This window comes from Triticum urartu, chromosome 6 (genome assembly GCF_003073215.2).
Source record: "Triticum urartu cultivar G1812 chromosome 6, Tu2.1, whole genome shotgun sequence".
NCBI classification, from domain to species: Eukaryota; Viridiplantae; Streptophyta; class Magnoliopsida; order Poales; family Poaceae; genus Triticum; species Triticum urartu.
In genome coordinates, this window is record NC_053027.1 from 160,422,901 (window position 1) to 160,430,251 (window position 7,351).

Sequence of the window (7,351 nt, forward strand, 5' to 3'; positions counted from 1 at the left end):
CCGTCTAGGGTGCTCAAACACCCAAGAGTAACAAAATCCACACAAGAAAGTATGGGGGAACCAAATATCCTTTGGTGGAAGTGTAGATCTAGGTCTCCTCCTTCAATCCCTAGCAAATCAATAAGTTTGAGTGGCTAGAGAGAGAGAGATCAGGCAAGAGCTTGAAGGGCATCAATGATGGAGTGAGAGAGGTCAAAGGTAGGAGAGGAAGCTAGGAGAAGCTCCCTTATATAGTCACCCTCAATTTCCAACCTTTACTGCGAATTTAGCACTGCAGCGGTACAACCGGTCCTCGTCCCGGTACAACCGGGACTCACGGTGTATCTGCAGAACCCTACCAAGCAATACAACCGGACCAAGGGGGCGGTAGTACCGGCTAAGAAAAATAACCGGACTAACCGCCTGGCCACCGCACAATCACCGCATCAAAACAGGAGCTTGACCGGTACTTGAGCGGTGCCTGGCCGGAACAACCGTACGGCCTTGAGCTCTTGGGTGGCTAAGTCCTGAGCGGAAGAACCGCTCGGACCACCGGTGGTACCGGTCATCGTGGAACGACCGGACCAACCGGGCCACTACCGCCCAAGAACCGCATCAAACCAGAAGCGAGAGCGGTACTTGAGCGGTGCATGGACGGAACCACCGCCCCAGCTGTTGCAGAGCATGGTGGCGGTACCACCGCCCGGAGACAGCGGTACAACCGCTCGAGCACAGCTGGTGAGCGACAAGACCCAGCGGTACAACCGCTCCAGAGAGCGGTACAACCGCTGGGCAGAAACAGTGAGCAGAAAAGAAAAGAGGGGAAGAGGCAAGGAAAACTCTCTCACTCACACACACCGGAGGAAGGCAAAGAGAGGGTGAGAAAAGTGTACGTGAACTAATTCCCCCAGAGCTTCCTAATGAGGATTCCCTCTTGATAGTACAGGTACTCTACGACCAAAGAAAATAAAACCGTAGAGGACACGTCTTCGATCTTTTCCTTCGAGAGGTAATAGCAATCCGATGTAAGCCTAAGCATCGAGAACCTGAAACATATAGCACACATTTAGACCACAAAGGGTTGTCATCATCATCCAAAACATAAAGTAGGGAAATGCCCTTTCAATCTCCCCCTTTTTGGTGGATGATGACAACAACACGATTTGCAAGAGATAAGTCAATGAAATCTAGACGGAACTCCCCCTGAATGTGTGCCCCAACAAGTACTAGCTGTTAGAAAGCATGGGCACACTTTCAGGACTAGACTCCCCCTAGATTTTATAGACTCATCACTCTGAGCTCAAAAGGATAGACAATATAATACTTAGAGGCAATAATAATGATAAAGACCTACGAATAAACGGAGTAGCAAGTCTAGCAAGTCACACACACAGCACGGAACGAAACAAGTCCACAAACAAACACAAAAACACGAGAACAAGAGAAAACAACCCAAGCAAATCCCCGAGACCTATAGAACCCTCTCCCCCTTTGGCATCAAGACACCAAAAAGGAAAAGAGCGAAGCTAGCGACCCAAAGCTCAGGCGTCCTCCTCTGACTCCTCAGTCGCATCTGGATCTTCATCATCAGAGTCGTCATCGTCGTCGTGATCAGATACTTCCATGGCATTGTCAGCTGCTGCAAACGAGAATGATGGCTGGGGAGGGGCTTCATCATCAGTCCAGGTGCTATGGGTAGAGATCCAACGCTCCTCTGGGGTGATGCTCTTCTCAGAGCCACTCTGAACCTGCATGTTGAGGTGCTTCATCATTGCAATTTGGCGACGCCGTGCAAGCTTCTCATTGACATGTGTCTCATACATCTTCTTCTGGATGTCAGCCTGGAGACAAAAGGTCTTCTTTACCTTGACAGTAAGTTTGGCCACCCACGAAGGCTTGGCCCCTGGCTCCAGCTCAAAGTCCTCATCGTCAGAAGTAGCATAGACATCCTCAGGAGCATGTTCAGGGAAGCTAGGCTCGGCATGCTTCTTCTTCTTAAGGAGCTTGATCTCATGAACAGTGAGGTTGTCTGGAGAAGTAAGGAGCTCTCCAGGACGACGAACATCCCACACAGAGTTCAGAAAGCACATGACAAATGGAGCGTATATTGAGACTTTACGGTAGATGACCATGTTGTACATCTCATGCCACAGCCAATTTGACACATCAAACGTTGCCCCTGTCCCCACCATGGTCTTCATAGCAACCATCAAATCAACCAGATAGCCATGAATTTCATCTTGATTGCTCACCTTGGGTAAGAGCACATTGCGGAACACTCGGTGCATGATGTCATAGACCTTCTCCAAATCCTTGGATTCTCCAATAATCCCACGGCCCCTAATGTACAGAGGGACAAGCTTCTCCTTAGGCATGGACTCAGGAAAATCATGAGGGCGAATGCCACCCCTTCCTTGCAGACCGGTATCCTCGTACCCAATAGCATTGCAGAAAGCCCTCCAGGGAACGTGAAACAATTCATCGCGACACATGAAGGTGAGAGTGCGCGCATCATCTTCTCCAAAATGAACCGTGGCATAGAACTGATGGATAAGTTGAACATCAAAGTCACAGTTGACTGACATGATCTTGACAAGATCAAACTCCTCGCAGAGAGCTAGTGCCTCACCAAAATACTCCATGTTGTTTCTCCAATGATCAAAATCAATTGTCCACTGCTTGGCATATCTGTTCTTGTTGTGCTTAAAGAGTTCATGAACAATCCGCACTTGCATCTCATTTTGGAACTAAACAGTAACCAACGGGGAGCAATGGGAACCTCATACGGATTCTTTGAGCGGTAGGCTTCCCAATCCTTTGCTTTCCAACGATGCAACGGCATGACAACACGTTGCTTAGCAGCTGCAGACTTTTCACGGCGAGTGGGCTTGGTGGGAATTACAACTTCTTCATCATCTGACACAACCGGGCGCAAGGTCCTTCGTGCCCTCTTCTTGGTCTTGCGAGGAGCAGAGCGAGAACTAGAGCCACCTGAACACACACACACGAAAAGAACACACACAAAAAACCAACAAGGATGAGAGGATTGCACCCACTAGCAGAAAAGGAACAAGTTGCAACAACAGAGAAGATAGAACAGTGCTTAGTGGTTGATATACTCCGGTTGTACCGAATCTTCCGCCGGTAGTACCGCTCCAGCGGTTGTACCGCCCGTAGGGGCGGTAGAACCGCTGACAGTGGCACTACCAGGGAAGATAGATCTAACCGAGGCATACGAATCACACAAGTAATATTCCGAATTCTAAGTGCTGCAAACAAGACAGGAGGCTAACAAAGAACTCTTTTAAGCCATAGATCGAACACTAAATGCGGAAAGATGGGTAAAGCCCTAGGCAAGGAATAACCCTAACCAAAAACTAGAGGCAAAGAACACGAGGCATTACCACCATCCATGGGAAGAGATCGGAAGGCCTCCACGGAGAGAATCCATGGAGAGCCAAGGATCCGAAGCGCGAGACACACTCCGGGGCAGGGGTAGAGATGGCCGGCGGCTAGGGCAAGAAAAAGAGGAACGAGGACGAAGGGAAAAAGACAAACCTTCAGCCCCGTCGAGATATATATATATAGGCCCGTACGCACGCCCCGGTAGAACCGCTTAGGGTAGCGGTTGTACCGCTCGTCTGGTACAGACCGGTGGATGGAGGCGGTACCTCCGGTGCCTGGAAGGCAGCGGTAGTACCGCACGGCAACAACCGGTAGTACCGGACGTGGGTTACCGTGGGATTGTGCGGTGGAACCGCCCAAGTACCGAACAGAAACCCTTGGGATGGCACAACCCGGTACCAGCGGTAGAACCGCTCGTGGTACCGGTTGTACCGCCCGACCACCCAAGCCCAAACCAAGATCAAATGAGTGCAATCCGGAGGGAGGAAGAAGGGGCACAAAGACAGGAGAGAAACAACACCCTAGGAGAACCTAACACAAAGAGCAAAGAGAGAAAGAGAGAAAACAACATGAGAACAGCAATGCTAACTCCAACTCCCCGAAGAGAGGACGGTGGCCGAGGCCACCTATGTTTGAGTCAATTGGTATGGCACCGCGAAGAATTATCCTTGGGTCCATGACCAAAACTCGTCTTTGAAGCACAAGTACCATCAAATATGGCTAATGTGAAAGACACAATCAATTTATGCATAATGGGGGAAGGGAGAGTTCATCGAGAGAACAACACTCCCCCTATGTCCATGCCTACACCTAAACTAGACAACAAGTTGAGCGTGGTAGGGTGTGCAAGGGTTCAAGCCACATTGCTCGAATCAATGATATTTAGCTCATGCCTTAACTCGCGAAATCTTGCTTCATCTAAGGGCTTCGTGAAAATATCTGCAAGGTTGTCATGAGTGTTGACATAGTTGAGCACGATCTCTCCTCGTCTAATGTGATCCCGGATGAAGTGATACCGGATCTCAATATGCTTCGTCTTGAAATGTTGTACCGGATTGAGAGAGATCTTGATGGCACTTTCATTGTCACACCAAAGAGGCACTTTGTCACAAGTGACACCGTAATCCTTTAAAGTTTGCCTCATCCATAGGAGTTGAGCACAACAACTACCGGCGGCAACATACTCCGCCTCAGTGGACGAGAGAGACACACAACTTTGCTTTTTGGAAGACCAACTTACCAAAGAGCAACCAAGGAATTGGCACCCTCCGGAAGTGGACTTCCTATCTGTAACACCCCTGATATAACTTTCCCTATTTGTACTCCAACTCTTGCCGTTTCCGGCGTTAAGTTATATTTATTTCCTCGGGTTCGGGTTTTTGTCTCTGTGTGTTGTTGTCGTTGTCATGCATCTCATATCATGTCATCATGCGCATTGCATTTGCATACGTGTTCGTCTCATGCATTCGAGCATTTTCCCCGTTGTCCGTTTTGCATTCCGGCGCTTCGTTCTCCTCTGGTGGTCATTTCTAGCTTTCTTTCGTGTGTGGGGATTAAACATTTTCGGATTGGACCGAGACTTGCCAAGCGGCCTTGGTTTACTACCGGTAGACCGCCTGTCAAGTTTCGTACCATTTGGACTTCGTTTGATACTCCAACGGTTAACCGAGGGACCGAAAAGGCCTCGTGTGTGTTGCAGCCCAACACCCCTCCAATTTGGCCCAAAACCCACCAAACTCTGCTCCATGTCCTAGAGCGTTCGATCACGATCGCGTGGCCGAAAACCGCACCTCATTTGGACTCTCCTAGCTCCCTCTATGCCTATATATAGGTCCTCCTCGAAAATTCTGGATCAAACCCTAGTCCCCCTCCTCCTCCAGTCGCCGGACAAAAATCCGGACGGCCGGACGTGTCCGCCCGATCCGCCCGGGCCAATCTCGCGAAGCCACGTGGCGCCGCGCCCACTTCGTCGCCTCCCGCCGCCGCCGGCCCGCGGGGCCCGCTTCTGGCCCGCGGGGCCCATTCCCCTCCGCCCCTCCGCACCAGGCTCCAGGGAGAGGAGCTCCCGAGCCGCCGCCGGCCGCCTTTGCCTCGCCGCACCACCGTGAGCGCCATTGCCGGCCGCCGGAGCAAGCCGCCGCACCCCGCGCCGCTCCGCCGCCCCGCGCCACCACCGCGCCGCTCCGCCGCCCCGCGCCGCCACCGCGCCGCTCCGCCGCCACCGCGCCGCCCCGCTGCCCTGCCACGCCGCCCAGCCACCGTCGTCGCCGACCAGCCCGCCGGCGAGCTCCGGTGAGGATCCGGCGATCCTCGGGAGGCGCGCCCCGATCCAGATCCGAGGGAGCTACAGTAACCCTAGGAGGTGTTTTTTTGCTAACTCCCGAAATTGCAGATCCAAGTGCCTCTGTTCGGGGCCCCGTAAATTTGCATCCGTAGCTCCGATTTGGGCATATAGCAAATCAAAATGTTCATCTCAGAGAGTACGTCATTTCATTCCATTGCATAATTTTCATTTGAGCTCATCTTGATGCCCGAAATGCTGTTAGAAGAGGGCTACTTGAGTTAATTGTCAGATCTGCTACTCCGTTTAGCACTTTTGTCATTTTTGCCATGATTATTGTGTGCATGATATGCCCATGAGTTCTTCATATAATTTGTTAAGGGTTTTGTCATCTTTCCAGAGGTGCAACCCATGTATTTTTAGGATGTGTGTGGTGACTTGTGCAAGCTTGCAAAGTGGTGCACTTGCTAATTCTGTCTTCAGGGACTTAGTGATTTCACTAAGTCCTGGAGCTGTTTATCTCATGATGCCATATGTTCATGTTGTTTCCTAGTGATCCGTGCCTCTTTTGAGGATGATCAGTAAGGATTTTTGTTAATATTGTAGTGCTCTATCCATCCATGTCTTTGTTTGCAATTATGGAGCACCCTAGCTTGAGTCAATCGAGCTCTACTTTTGCTTCGTTGCGAATCTGGGCAGATCGTCAACTTGTTTGCGATTTTGCCGATGTTATTGTAGTCGATCCGTGCATGCTATGCCATTGTTCTTGCCATGTCTAGCTCGCATTTTGTGCCTTCTTAAGGGATGTATGCTTGTCTTGCCATGACTTGCACCGTAGTGAGTGCATCGAGCTCGTAAACATGCCTTCGTGAATTATGTTTCAGCATGTCCCAGTTTTTCACTAAGTCTGAAACCTGATTATGTTTTTGCTATGTTCGTGTGCTTGTTAGTATATTTTTTGATCCCTTTTGGCTCAAGGTCACTAAGGGACTTTTGTTAAGCTATTTGAGTAGCTCCATGCCATATCTTTCTTTGTCATGTTCAGGTCCTGTAGCATGTTGTTTTGTTGCTCCGAAGAGGGCTATATGATCTGAAATTCCAGATAAGTGTTAATTTCACTGTCTGAGATCTGTTTTACCATTTGCGTTTTTGCCATGCTTGTTTGAACCTCCTAATGGATGAATTGGCCGTAGATCAGTGCTAGACTTTTGTTAAGCATCTTGAATGCTTCCCTGCCATGTATGTTGATGCCATGTTTGAATGCTGTAACATGTTCATCTCATTGCATTTAGATGCCTACTTGCTGTAAATCGCAGACCGGTGTCATATTTGAATCGCTTGCCATTTCCAAACCGTAACTCCGATTCCGGCGTTCTTTATATCGTTTTCAAGCAATTTCATCTCATCTTCCCAGTGGCACACTTGGAATTCCAAGTTGAGGCCAGGTTCATGCATTTCCTGTCATATCTTGCATTTTGCATCCCGCATCGCATCCCGCATAGCATACCATCTTTGCATCGTGTTGTTTGAGTTTGCACGTGGTTGATTGTATCCTTGTTGCTTGTTTGTCTTGTTTGGGTAGAGTCGGGAGACGAGTTATCTAACGAGGAGCCCGTTGAGTTTGCTTTCGAGGATCCAGTCAACTCTGACAACTGTGCAGGCAAGATGATCATACCCTCGAAATCA